We start from the raw sequence: 15,691 nt of genomic DNA, 5'->3' as shown, positions 1-15,691 counted from the left end.
TTCCTGTTAAATATACTTATATTATGTAAGTGGAAAAAAGTATGCAAAGTTATATACAACACTATTATAACATAAGCAAGCATCATAAGCTTCAATGACTGTGGAAACCGGGTAGATATAAATGAAGCAGAGTGGGCATTAATAAAATCTGTGGGAGTAAGAAACAATTATTGTTAGCATTAGGAATCTAAGAAATGTCAGAGAATGGGGCCCAAAGCACAGAAGAGGGGATTATTTTTGGGTCAGAAGAAACGAAAGTAGGACAGAAACAGATGTAGACAGGTTACATGATAGCCCACTGATGGTTGTTCTTTTTTTCCATTGCATTGGGGTACAAGGATAGAGGGAAGTGAAAAAGGCTTGGCGAGGGTTTCCTGGAGAATGGATGAGTGAGACACAGTGTGGTTTCCAGGGTCCAGTTAAGATTGGTGAGCATAAGTTTACAGTGAAAGCATTATATACTTTTTAGATTGGCATGTGCACCAGAAACTATGTCAAAAATGGGTAAAAATTCCTGATAAAGTTGAAGTTAGGATTTTTGCCTTTCGAAGGAGAAAAATTATTAAGTCAACAATTAGGAAAAAAAATCTCAAGAAATGGAAGGAGTTAGTTGTTCTTTACCATTAGAAAAATTGTTTTCACCCACAGAAGTTTTAAATAGTTTTACGGAGATATAATTCATATATCGTTCAATTCAGCCACCTAAAATGTACAGTTCAGTGGTTTTTAGTATTCACAGATATGTGCAACCATCACCACAATAAATTTTAGAACATTTTCATCTCCCTCAAAAGAAATTCTGCACCTCTTAGCCTCCACCTCATCCCCTAACCTCCTCATCCCTACTCTCGCCTGCCCCAGCCCTAGGCAAGGAACAATCTACTTACTTTATACATAGAGTTGCTTAACTTTGGACATTTCATATAAATGGCATCATCCAATTGGTGGTCCTTTGTGACTGGCTTCTTTTACTTAGTAAAATGTTTTCAAGGTTTCCTGTAGCATGGATCAGAACCTAGATTTTGATCTAGTTTAATTTTATCACATTTTTTTTTTATTTCTTTAACTTTTTTGTATTAAGCATTTAAAATTTGACACATATACTTAATATATATGTTAGTGTCCATTAAATACGATCATAGGCCGGGTGTGGTGGCTCACACCTGTAATCCCAGCACTTTGGGAGGTGGAGGCAGGCGGATCACCTGAGGGCCGGAGCTCGAGACCAGCCTGACCAACATGAAGAAACCCTGTCTCTACTAAAAATACAAAATTAGCTGGGTGTGGTGGTGCATGCCTGTAATCCCAGCCACTCGGGAGGCTAAGGCAGGAGAATCACTTGAACCCGGGAGGTGGAGGTTTCAGTGTGCAGAGATTGTGCCACTGCGCTCCAGCGTGGGAAACAAGAGCAATACTCCATCTCAAATATATATATATATATATATGATTACAACTATGCTATTTTCAGTAAATAAACTTTTGGATTTTTCCCTTCCCTTTTTTTTTTGCTTGTCTTTTTCCTGCTATATTACCTTTATCCCCTCCACAGGTGACTAACAACCTAACTAATATTTTCTCATATTTTCTGTATAATAAAGTCATACACGCAAGCATGCACACACACAAAACTCCCTCCAAATCAACCAATAAACTTTTACTTCATTACCTTAAATCCCTGCATAATACTCAATGATGTGGATATTTGATAATTTCCTGGGCCTCCTGATGAGTATTCACTCATTGTTTTTGTTTTTTAATTTAATTTGTTAATGGACAATACCACAGTTAACATCCTTGCCAGTCAGGTGTGGTCCATGTACCAGCAGCATTACCATCACCTGGGAGCTTCTTCGATAAGCAGAATCTTAAGTTCTATCCCAGCCTACTGAATTGAATCCCCAGGAAATTCAAACTGACATTGAAGACTGAGTAGTGACCTAGTATATATGCCATTTCATATATTTCATATTAATGTTATCGTTTCTATAGTTAGATTTCAAGGAGTAAAATTCTGGGGCAAAGGGTATTTATACTTTTAATTTTAACAGATGCCTTAACAGGTTGCTTCCCCTAAAGACTGCAGCACAACGGATTTCTACCAGCAGGGTATCAGAATATCCCTTTCTTCATGTTCCCATTAGCACCGAGCGTTGATGATGAGATCGTTAAGGAAATTTGCCATGGTAAGAGCATTTGGATTTTGATTTTCCCCATGTAATTAAGCAAACTGTTCAAACGATAGTATTAGAATAGTTCCAATTTCAAATGTTGGATTTCCAAGTCAAACTATTGAAAGAATGCAAAAGAAATAAATAAAGAGAATAAGGATGTAACTTCTCTAATGGAAAACTTCTTTTTTTCCAATCTTCTTGGCTCTAACACAAGGAAGGAGATACCCTTCTTGGGCATTGTGCAGTGTCTTGTTCACATTTTTGGCAACATTTTCAGATAAATGTTTGGATTGGGGGAAGGAAAACACAGTAAATGTCTACAAAAAACCTGGGTCAATTCAATGAATAAATAAATAAATAAATAAATAAATGAATAGAGAATTATAAGTTAAAATAAAGTAGCATATTTTGCTCATAAAATTTACAGATTTTAAAATATCAACTGTATTCAATCAGAGTAAAAGTGTGGAAAAACAGACTCATAAATTGTCAATGGGAGTATATAAATTCATAATATCCTTTTAGGAGATAATAGGGCAGGATACATATAAGATATTTCAGTGCACATATGTTATAACTCAGCAAGATAGGAATCAATCTTATAGAAATAGTTACACAGGAGAAAAAAGACATATTAAAGGCTGTCCATTGAAAAATTTGGAAGTACTTAACTGTTCATCAATAGAGGCATGAGTTAGTGTATTTTGGTGTATGAATAATGTCTATACATGACATACAAAGCTCCATACGGCATAGTGCTAAGCAAAATAAAACAATCATCTCAGAACAATATATGATATATAACCCACTTTTGGGAACAGTAACACAAAAAGTGTAAGGGATGTGTGTTTGTGAGTGCATGAGTGTGTGTATATATGTATGTATGTAAGAGAAAACACTAGCAGTGGTTACCTCTGGGTGTGTGTGTGGGGTCGGGGAGATTAGTGGTTGGAGTGATGGTGAAGGGGAAACATATATACTATTTCCTAAATAATAGTAATAACAATAATAATTAATATTTATGGAGTACTTAACTATACATCCAGCACTATGCTGAAAGCTTTACATAAATAATCCTACTTAATCTTGACAACCACCTTATGAGGTAAATATTGTTATCTGAATTTTGTCATTTCCATTAAGGTAACTGAGTCACAAATAGGTGACATAATTTGCTTGAGATGATTCAGTCAGAAAGTTGTAGTACTGTGGTTTGAACTAAGGTAGTCTGACTCTAGAGACCATGCTTAGAAACTTGATTCTGCCTATCTATGTATTCATGTATCCATCCATCTATTCATCTGTCTATTCATCCATCCATCCATCCATCCATCCATCCATCCATCCATCCATCATCTATTCATCTACCTACCTACCTGTCATTTATGTATTGTCTATCACCTTCCTTCCTTCCTTCCTTCCTTCCTTCCTTCCTTCCTTCCTTCCTTCCTTCTTCCTTCCTTCCTTCCTTCCTTCCTTCCTTCTTTCTTTTCCTTTCTCTTCTGCCACACTAAAGTTCTCAGGCTACCATGGGGAAAATTAACCATACAATATAATTTCTGAAAAAAAGCTAAGTCTCTCAGAGAGTAGCAAACATGACAAGTGATATAATTGGTTCTGATTATTTACTAGAATGAGGGAGTTTGCCTCATTCCAGGACACTTGTGACAGGTGACAAACTGACTGTAGATCTCCAGATGGAGCAGAAAATGCAACTGAGTGTGATTCCTGCCTCCGACTTGCCGCTGATCCACGGAAGCAAAGCATTTCATAACAATAAGACAGCAATCCTCTCCATTATTTTGCTAATGAAGAAACAGGGTCCAGAGTATTTAGTGGCAGAACTGATATAAAAATCAGGTTTTCTAACCCTCAGCTCGGTGCTTTCTCCACTATATCATAATTTGGAGTTGTGTCATTTATGATATACATTTACTTCCTGTAGGGTGTAACCAGAAAAGTGGACACACAGAGTTGACCCATTTCTGTCACTAGAGCTCCAAAATTTGTATATATTTTTCTAAAAGGAAAGAAAAGACAGAACAGTTAGTGTTGAGCAGATGTTTTATCATCAGCCTAAAAGATTTGGCCATTATACCCTCCTTAACAGGAATCAGAAAAAAAAAAAGAAAAAAAAAAGGCGGTTCAATTTATTTCTTAAGAGTTGTGTTTTTGTAAATTAGCTAGTTGGTTTTTACTGGGACTCCCTCCAACTTGCCCATTTCAAAGGTCTCCAATCCTATTAAATAAGAAAACCATCTTGGCTGTATGGTTAGGTGATGTTTAGGTCAGACAATGGCTAGACGTGAAGTGAGTTGTCTGCAGAAGACATGGGCAGCCCAATGAACCACAAGGATGGGTACAGGACATAGAGATGGGCAGGATGTCATTGTCAGCTAAGCTCATGTGCAGGTGACTGCCCCTGCACAGAAAAAAAGGTTAAGGGTCAGGAAACATGTGGACCCTGAGGAGGGCAGAGAAAGTACTGAGTCTAAGCCACTTTTCCTGATTTTATTCAAGCCAAGCGGAAGGCAAAGGGCTGCGTCAACTAACTTTCCCTGAACTGGTGCATCAGCAGGATGCTCTGAGCCTCTCCCACTTATCTCCAGATCCCAAACACAGAGTTCATGGTCATCTGGCTGCCTTGCTCAGAGCTCTTCAGGCAAAGGAGAAGAAAGGCCATTTCAGCATCTAGCATTTTTCAATCTTGCTTGAGGCTGGCAGCTGTCACAGAATGCCATCAGCAAACAGATCATCTTAGCAATGTCTTTCCCACTTCTTAAACCATTAGCCTCTCACAATTTATGAGTAGTTCCATGAGCCCTGTTCAGTTTTGAAATTCAAGCTACTGAGGCTTTGAACTACTTATTAATATCAAAAGCCCAAAATATTTATCATCTATTGCTTGAAGAAAATTTGGTTTTCTGTGAGGCAATGACCCATACCCTTAAATTAAAAAAAACCTGTGCCTACTGGCCATTCCTCTGCTTAATGTTTGACTTTTCTGAACCGTTTGTTGAGTCTGCTTCACGTCTCCAGGTCATTTGTTGGTTAAACAGAAGATCTGAAAATCAAAAATTTAAATATTACATGTATATACATGTATATTAAAGTATTTTTAAAAATTATAAATGTAATATATATTTTAAAATCTTGACCAGCAAAGAAAAAATGAAGTAAAAAAACTAAATGCCAAATGCCAATCCCACAGATATTAGCATTATTAACAATTTCTCATATTGCATCCCAGAATTGGTTTGTGTGTGAGGTACATGCACAGGGTACAGGTATTCTTATTGGTTGTTGTTTTAACGAAATGGAATCATAGACATTGCTGCTTGGCAGCTTGCTTTTTCTCCATGAGCAATATATGTAACTCCTCCCTACTGGTAGGTATTAAGATTGTTTCCATTTTTTTAACCTTTTAATCATCTAATTTTGCAACGAATATCCTCATTACAGGCAACTTGTAGACTTGTGCATGTATATATTCAAGTAATTACATTTGGGTGCATATTACTCAACGCTAGTAAAAGTTTTGAAAACTGGAAATGAAACCTGAAGGCAAAAATAGAGGGTACTATCTATATCCCTAGATTTATTCTTGCCAGTCTCTATCCTCAACTGCAGATAAATTGAATGTTGACTATAGGAAAATAAGAGAAGCAGAAAATAAACATATTTAGCAAACATGGACACAGATTTTCTTGGGTGTTATGGGATTGGGGTCTTAGGACAGTTATGACTTGGTCATTTTCATCCTGGTAATCTTTTAAAAGAAAATGATTTCATTTATCATGACAATGAAATCAGTTACTTTTTTCAAGTTTCATCACCACTGAGGTTCTCCTATCACCCCAGTCCTTGGTTATCGCTCCTTCCAAGGAATGCCTATGATACTTACTGTTTGTCCTGTATATTGGATACACTATCTAGCTTTACATACTTATTTTCTAATGTACCAATTCTGAGTTCCTAATCTTATAAACCTCTTCAAGGCAAGTTTTATGCCTTTCTATATTCTTTGTACCCTCTGTGCAGCAATATGCAATGCCTTAGAAATGATAGTGAATGATTAATCTTTCTATGAATTGGTTTCCCTAGACTTCAAGGTCTAGAGTCCTACCTTATTTTCTAATGAACATGAACAGTTGAATAAGGAAAAATATTTTTTTCCCATAGCCCCTTCTTACGGTAGACCAGTGCTGGGCATTCCAACTGAGTTTCCCAATCTGGGTGGACCAAAACATGACATTTGATAGACAATAGCCATGAACGTTTGTTTTGTTTCCCTTCACAGGTCAGGTGGCACTATCTGGCACATAAGAAGAAACAGATGTTGAGAAGAGCAAGGAGGTACGTGGTGCCAATGTCTCAGTTCTGGGAAAAGGAAACACTACACAGAAAATAGGTGCCACCTGTAGGGGGTTGCAGTCTGCCAAGTGAAACCAGTTTGGCTAAAGATAGCTAAAAATATTCCCCCAGGGTATAAGGTAATGTTTGTTTATGCATGAGACTGAATGAGGGTGTGTGTGTCTACGTGTGTGAATGTGTGTATACCTTCTGCATCATCCACTCCAACGAAGCCTTTTGACCTATTCATCAATCCGATTGCGGAAAGAACAATTTTTGTTTAATATTTGACCTGTTAAGAAAACTAGAACTGTTAAATAAATTTTTAGTAAGTGCAGAAGAAAGAATTTTAAATTTCCTTATGTTTCAGCTACCTCACTGAGATTTGCTAAGCTACCCAAAAGAGATTTGGTGCTTTGAAGAACTGTACAAAACTCTACACAATGATTCAACATTACTTACACCTCCCTCCTAGCAGAATTTGGTTACATTTGGGGGATTAACTATACCCAAGAAAACTAAATGAAATTGAATTGAAAAGCCATGTCTCTTTGGGCAAATTACTAAACTTCTTGTGCTTCAGTTTCCTCATCTGTAAAATGGATATAATAATTGTACATACTTCAAGAGTTATTGAGAAGAATGAATATTCTAAGAAAGTCACACTATGTAACACATGGAAAGTTATTTATGACTACTATACTACTACTATTATGACTTCTGCCACCCCCACCCCATCCCTTCATCTTTTCCCCCACCTTTTCTTCTTTAATTCACAAAGATCTTCAACAATTTAATTTAAATGTGAAATTCTACTGAAATTTGTAATATTTTCTAGATATGGGGATCCATAATTTTCTTTGATATTGGAATTTAAGTCATGAGGCCTGATGTCATGGAAAGAGCACAGCATTAGTGATCCTACAACTTGAATTTAGTTCTAGTTCTCTTACTTAGTAGCTCAGTGACCTGGAAAAGTTGCCTTTTCTGAGCCTCTCTTTCCTCAACTGTAAAACGGGAATAAGTGAATGAATGGGATGATTTCTCAGGTCCCTTCTGGGGGACACTTAGGAAGACCTGAATTGTGTTATAGAGCAAGATGTAGAAAAAAATCGTAATGTTTTATACTATAAGCTGAAATCAATGGTTAATTTCTTTTAAAGAAGGAAAGTTAAAAATAATCCATTAGAAGGGAAACAGATTAGAATTGAACATAAATATTTTCTAAAATTACTAAACAAGACTGAAGATTAGAACATAAGACTATAAAATCTTTAATGGCAGGGACAGTGCATTAATATGTGGCCTTGAATCTATAGAGATTAACAAGAGCCTTGGTACATAGTCGATGTCAAAGCAAAGTTTGCTAAAATGAATCTAACAGAATTCAGAGTCAATGCAGCTTGTGAACTAAATGCTATTCTATTTGGATTGAAGCCAGAGTTTAAGTTGTGAGAAGGCTTCAAATTTCTGAGATCAGAAGCATTATACTAGAATAGAAGTTCTCAGTGGTTGATGGACCAACATCATAATTATTACCTGGGAACTCATTAGAAAGGCAGAATCGCACACTCCACCTCAAGCTTACTGAATCAGAAACTCTGAAGATGGAGTCCAACAATGTGGTTTTTGTTTTTGTTCTGCTGTTTTAAGTAGACTTTATATTTTAGAGCTGTTTCAGGTTCACAGCAAAATTGAGTGAAAAGTACAGAGTTGGCAGACTCTCCTAGTTCCACACATGCATGGCTTCCCCACTGTCAATATCCTGCACCAAAATGGTGCATTTGTTACAGTCGATAAACCTACATTGACACATCATTATTATCCAAATTCCAAAATTTACACTAGGGTTCACTCTTGGTGTTGTATATGCTATAAGTTTTGATAAGTGTATAACGTGAATCCATTATTGTAATGTCATACAAAAGAGTTTTACTGTCCTAAGCAATGTGTATTTTATTTTATTTTATTTTATTTTTTGAGACAGTCTCGCTCTGTCACCCAGGCTGAAGTGCAGAGGTGCTACCTCAGCTCACTGCAACCTCTTTCTCCTGTGTTCAAGTGATTCTTCTGCCTCAGCCTCCTAAGTAGCTGGGATTGCAGGTGCCCACCACCACATCCAGGTAATTTTTGTATTTTTAATAGAGACAGGGTTTCACCATGTTGACCAGGCTGGTTTTGAACTCCTGACCTCAAGTGATCTGCCCTCCTCGGCCTCCCAATGTGCTGGGATTACAGACGTGAGCTACCGCACCCAGCCAGCAATGTGTAATTCAAAAAGCTCTCCCATGCACCTTAAAGTTTGACAACCATTGCATTATAGGATAGAGTTTTTCAAAACTAAGTTGAAGAAATAGCCAAGAAATTAAGATAGTCTTAAATCCTACTTCTGAATTGAAGCTGTACTCAGTGTATCCTACCCTCCTTTTAATACACATTTGGATGCTAATGTACAGTCATTAAAAGGATTAAGTAGTCATTAAAAGGATTATGAACTCTGTCTAAATCTCTACTTCTCCCTTTGCTGAACTTTTGAGATGACCTCCTCTACTAGCATACTAATTGGAAAGTAGGATAGAGCTGTGGAAAGGACACTGGTTTATTTTTAAAAGAAAATATTTGGCCAGCCATGGTGGCTTATGCCTGTGCTCCACATACTTTGGGAGGCCGAGGAGGGTGGATCACTTGAAGTCAGGAGTTTGAGATGAGCCTGGATAACATGGTGAAACCCCATCTCTACTAAAAACATAAAAATTGGCTGAGATCATGCCCACTGTACTCCAGCCTGAGAGACGGGGCAATATTGTGTTTCAAAAAAGGAAAGAAAACATTTTGTTATTGAAAATGTCACATATATACAGAGGTACAGAGAAAAGTGTCATACATCCTTACATAATCATTACTAATCTTCAATAATTATAAACTCCTGATCTATCCTGTATCATGTATATTCACATCCATCCCTCTCTTCATCCAAAATAATCTGAAGCAAGTCCGAGGGAATATCATTTTACCTGCAAATATATATGGTTCAACAAATAGAAGAGAATACTTCTTAACTAATTTTACGATGCTATCATTGCCAAGATAACAAAACAGAAATAGAAAAAAAAACTGAAGACTAATATCCCTCATTAATATAAGTTCAAAAATTTTTAATGAAACATCAGCAAATTGAATCTAGCCATATATTAAAAAAAAGAAAGCACACTATATCTAAGTGGTTATTTTTCCAGGAATGCAAGTTTGGCTCAACATTCAAAAATTGATCAATGCAATTTGACATAGCAGCAGACTAAAAAAGTGCAACCATGTTATTATTTCAATAGAGTCAGAAAAAGCATTTAACTAAATTCAACATCTATTCATCATAAATTCTAAAAATTAGAAATAGAAGGGAACTTCCTCAGCCTGATAAAAAGTATCTATGAAAAACCTATAGCATCATACTTAATGATGTAAAACTATATACTTTCTTCTCAAGCTTGGATATGAGACAAGGATGCACATTCTCATTACCTCTATTTAACATTATATTAGAGATCCTAGTCTATGCGACAAGCCAACAAATAAATAAAAGGCATACAGACTGGAAAGGAAGAACTAAGACTGTCTTTATTAATGGTAACATTATTATCTACATAGAAAATCCCCAAATCTATCAAAACCTACGAGAACTAATATGTGAGATTAGCAAGGGCACAGGTTACAAGGAGAATATAAAAATGAATTGTATTTCTATATAATAGCAAAAAACAATTGGAGATTAAAACTTAAAAATGGTACCATTTACAATGACATCAAAGAATATGAAAGACTTTGGAATACATCTATAAAAATATGGTCAGGATTTGGAGATTGAAAACTATAAAACACTAATGACAGAAATTGTAATAAACTCCAAGAGGGCCCCCAGTGACCCGTGCCCCTGGTATGAAAGTCCTGGAATTACTGTTCTCCCACACTGAAGAGGGCTGAACTGTGAACTAGTAGGTTACTGTGGACATAACGGTATATGTATGACTTCCAGGTCTGGGTCATAGAAGATGTGTGGCTTCCACCTTGCTACCTTGGGTCACTTGCTCTGTGGAAGGCAGCTTCCATGACATAAGGACACTCAAGCAGCCCTATAGAGAGTCCCAATATTCAGTGAAGACCTGAGTCCTCTTGCCAATAGTCGTGGGAGTCAGTTGCACCAGAAACGTATTCTTCAGCCCCAGTCAAGCTTTCATATGACCACATCTCTTACTGACATCTTGACAGCAAGCTCATGAGAGACCCAGAATCAGAACAACCCAGTTTGACTGCCCTCAGTGACCTACAAAAACTGAGATAATAAATTCTCTTTATTTGAAGCCACTAGGTTTTGGAGTCATTTGTTATGCAGTAATGGAAAATGAACACAGGTTTTGGTACCTGGAAGTGAGATGTTGCCATAATAAATATTAAAAACGTGAGAGCACTTCTGTTCACGTTCTCTTACCCACCTGGGCAGATGAGATATTAATAAAGACACTTCCCAATTGGAAAGAATGAGTATGGTCTTTAATGGCTCTTTTAAAATTCAAATTTTTATCATATGTTTATTATTAAACTATCATTTTCAATTATAAATTATTAATAAAAATATTCAATAATATGAAAGAATATAGAGTAATAAATGAGATCCCTTCCATCATTGCTACCCCATTCTGTTCCTCAGGAGTAATTAAGTTTCATATGAGCCCTTCAAGACTTTTCTTCTATGCATATACATATAAAAAGTATTATGTGATAGTTGAAGAAAATTTGAGTCTTTCATATTTTTCTCACTGAGGAATAATGGCTGTTAAATTCTGATGGGTATGGTTTTAGTGTGTATTCTGTACACAAGCACACATATACAGATGTTTTAAAACTTTTTGAAACATAAGCTTACAAAGAATATATTTTTTTTTTTTTTTGGGGACAAGTCTAGCTCTGTTGCCTAGGCTGGAGTGCAGTGGCGCGATCTCGGCTCACTGCAACCTCCACCTCCCAGGTTCAAGCAATTCTCTACCTCAGCCTCCTGAGTGGCTGGGATTACAGGCGCCTGCCACCATGCCTGGCTAATTTTTTTGTATTTTTAGTAGAGACGGGGTTTCACCATCTTGACCAGGCTGGTCTTGAACTCCTGACCTTGTGATCCACCCACCTCGGCCTCCCAAAATGCTGGGATTACAGGCATGAGCCATGCGCCTGGCCAAGAATTTTAAAGGTGGCTGTACTCTGGGGTCCTTATTCTAGACCCTAAAGAATTCTTTTAACTGGATATGAGTTAGCTCTATATATATATTTTATACTATATAGTTAGCTCTATACAGTTTATTAGAATTTAACTTTTGATTTTAGGAGTCAGGAAGGGCAAAAGATGACACCACGTACTCCATTATGTTCAGCAATGTTTGTAGATCAGATTAACTGATTTAGATGATCTATATTTCTTGAAACTTAATTTTGGTGTTTTCCTCCCACTCAATCCCCCTCAAGCAGTTCTTCTTTCATTCATAGTAGCATTTAACAAAAAGCATAACTCAGAAAAAAAGGAGACAGCTGCCTCAACAAACATAAAAAGCTTATCTTCTGTTTGAAGCTAAGACTTGGAAAGCTGTAATTCTTCCTATCAAAGTGAATTATTAGTACCAGACTGTTGACTTCAGACTTTTTTACTTCTACTTTTTTTCCGAGTGGTAGATAGAAACATGTCATCTAGTCAAATGTCAAATAGCAATTTGAAATACTCAAGAATGCTTTAAGAACTTGTTACAAGTGCCCTTACATGTGGACAACTCACCCTGAATCATGCCAAACACCTTAACATTCATTCACATGAAACAGATATTGTGGGGTAAAATGTATTTAAAAGTATTCTTCATAAGTTTGAGTTTGTTAGGAATAAATTATTTTGCTCTTATGTGTTATGGTTTTCAAATCTCATGTATTTTTGGTGCTCTTTGGAAAGCTCACTGTGGCATTTGTACCCAATGGACAGAATCATCCTGAAGCTATAAAGTTTTTATTTCTAAATTTTGGAAAGATATTTCTGTTCTCATGAACAAGAGTTTAACATGATGTCTCTCTACTTTGGCTGCACAACGGAATCACAGTAGAAAACAAATAAACAACAACAAGAAAATCTATTGATCATATCTTTCCTCCTAAAGATTTTGATTTATGATGTAGGAAGGTGCCAGGTACCAGGTTTTCAAAACTCCGCAGACTCTGCAGATTCTAATGTGTAGCCAGGGTTGAGAACCACTGATTTAACACTAATAAATCTCAAATAAATAAATAAATAAATAAATAATAAAGTTAAAACTTAAAAATAAAATGATACATATCCATAAATTCTCTAAGAAAAGGAACAACGTATCTAGTGCATGGGTAATACTTTTAAAACATCTAAAATGCTGGTGTTTGCATAGATACGTCATAATTACCTTGCTATTAGAAAGCAAGGTAATGAATTGGTAGAGACTGCTTGGCAATCTGTGATCTGTGCTCAAGGAGCAGGCCTCTGGCACTGCCGCAGGCTACTGGGTACATAGCACTGGGTGAGACCTCATGTCACGCCCCTGTCACAGGCACATGCTAGGGGGAGAAGTTCTGTATTTCCAAGTATGGTTTTGTCTCCACAACCATACTTTTCAATGCCTCTTCAAGATGCTAATAATCAAGATTAATCTTTAATGGTTAATGGACTCCTGACTGAAGAGAAGGCACTGCATTGTATAATCTCTGAAGGGCTCTCACAGTTATATGGGTTCCATCTCAGAGTCAGGACAACATCAAAGAATCAATTACCATGCTGTCCCATAAGACTTGTTGTCACAAGCCACTCTAGATATTTAACTTCGGATGGTCTTATTCTCTTCTGATTATGAGATGAAAGACGTTCCACCTTTATATTGGGGATCAGGTCAGGAAGAAAAGTATTGAGGCTAAGCGTATAGTTTGGGTGGAAATATGAGATGGATTGATTCTTAAATATATTAGTCTAGAATTCTAGCCAAGAGATGGTCAGAATTTGAATGGTCAATTTAATGTAAGAACAAACCATAAAGGACAGATACATTAAAAAAGAATTGGCAAGATTGAGTAGTAGTCTAAATGGGTGGGCTGAAAGATAAATAGCTTTTTAGTGACTGTTTTGCCAACAGGTACATTTTATTGAGATTAATAAATATAACCAGCATAAGAGTCAGCTTCAGAGTGTAGACTTTGTATTCTCATTGCTTTGACTTAAGTCCTGGCTCCCCCATACATAAGCTGCTTAGGATTGGGCAAGTTACTTAACCTCCCTTAGCCATAATTTCTGCATCTATGAAATGTGTAACCTGATGGTGAGAATTAAGGGAGTCAACATACGTAAAATGCTTACAACAGGGCCTGACACATGGTAACTCAATACATGTTAGTCATTATTATGATGATACTGTTGGATGCAGAAAAAACTATTTCAGAAGAAGAATGAAAAGCTTGTCATCAATTATTTGGAAGTTTAGAGAAAATGATTATGTAAACCACATTAAACTTGTCCTTCATCTTACAATATAATGAGAAAGACAGACACACATATTCAAATAAACCTGTTATAAGGCATGATATCCTATATGCTACAACAGATATTCTTGGAGCATGGGGAATATAATGGTCATTGGTTAGTTGTCTCTTTAACATGCATTTCCCCCTGCTTCCTAGAAAAATATTTAGATTTTTTTGAGGAACAGTCCCTTTTCGATTTCAATTATGTAGTTTTGGTGTTATTGAGCCTATTCTTAATTGCAAAGGTGGACTCTGATTGACATAGCCTATTAGATCCTTCCTGCCTCTGGTAATTAGTTTAGGGATAAGGCAATGAGACTTAAGATGTGCTTAGGTCAAAGGATCAAAGGATCTTCCCCTTTATTTCTTAAGAGACACTGTCTTTCTGTGGACAATGTGGAGTGAGAATGTGTAGCCATTTTTTTTTTTTTTCTATTATGAAGACAGCCTGAAGCAGAATTGAGAAAATCACAGAGAAAAACAGTAGGATGACACAATGAGACTCTGGACAAAACTGTCTGAAGCCAGACCATAACTTACAACAACATGATCGTATACATTCAAGCCAAATTGAGTTGGTTTTCTTGTTTCTTACAACTTAAGGAATCCTTACTCATGCAGGCATGGAGAGAGTAAGTCAGATGGGGAGATGAGGATGAGTAGGGATTGCAGAGACTTCTTGGGGCCTCTTTTTAAAGAGGGACCAACTGTGTATGGGCAGATATTGGAATAAAGCACATTCAAGGCATAGAGAACACAGTAAGCAAGAGACGTAACACATTTTCTGGAGGTGGCCAGTGAAATCTAGAAAGTTGGACTAATAGTATGTCCATGGTATACTTGGAGGTAAGTTGTATAAATAGGAAGCAGCAAAGAACAGAACCTTTAAACACAGGCTTGGGATGTGGGGCTTTATGCTGTGTACAGTCGTCAACTGTCCAAGGTGAAGGACAGATGAACTTTGTGTTTTAGGAAGATAACTTTGGCAGTAGAGTGATGAGTGGACTGGAATATTCCAAGAAAAAGGCAAACTGGTCATAAGTCAGGGCAGTCTGATGAATGAAAATAGGAGATGGATACAAGGGAAGTAAAGAATGTAGACAAAATTGGATTTGAGAGGAAAATAAAAGGCAGGGGACAGCATGGAATGTAGTATAAGCATCTAGAGGGACTTCGAGCTTGAGAAGGCTGAAGGAGGCAGAATTCGGTTTTGGGCACTTTGAATTTAAGAAATTGGTGGAACATACACAGAGATGTCCAGGAAGAATTAGAGATTAGAAGCTGGAGCTAGGGTAGAAAATCAGAGTTGAAGAGCACAATTTTTCAAGTTTTCTCCATAAGGAAGACAGTCAAAGGCACAGAGGAAATAAAATTCCTGAGAAAGTTATGGAAGAGTACAAGGGATGGTGACCAAGAATGGATTTGGTGATCCTTATGTTTAGGGTTGAGCAAAGGAATGTCAGCCAGTGAAGGGCATTGGCTGGTAGGCAGGAGTATACCTATGAGTATTTCAAGCTTCAGCAAAGACGGAGGTTCAAGAAGAGGGTGGACAATGGGATGGCTGTTGTGGAGATGCTGGGCAGAGTCAAGAGTAAGAAGTTATT

The 15,691-nt window shown here is 36.9% G+C and overlaps 1 protein-coding gene across 1 annotated transcript in view; it reads right to left on the bottom strand.

The window, feature by feature from the left end:
- Positions 1–15,691, bottom strand: part of TMEM165 (transmembrane protein 165) — a 777,160-nt gene that overhangs the window by 280,270 nt on the left and 481,199 nt on the right. The window lies entirely within an intron of this gene.

Source organism: Macaca thibetana, chromosome 5 (genome assembly GCF_024542745.1).
Source record: "Macaca thibetana thibetana isolate TM-01 chromosome 5, ASM2454274v1, whole genome shotgun sequence".
NCBI lineage: Eukaryota > Metazoa > Chordata > Mammalia > Primates > Cercopithecidae > Macaca > Macaca thibetana.
The sequence above is the reverse complement of the archived record's forward strand: the minus strand, read 5'-3'. Positions and strand labels throughout refer to the sequence as shown.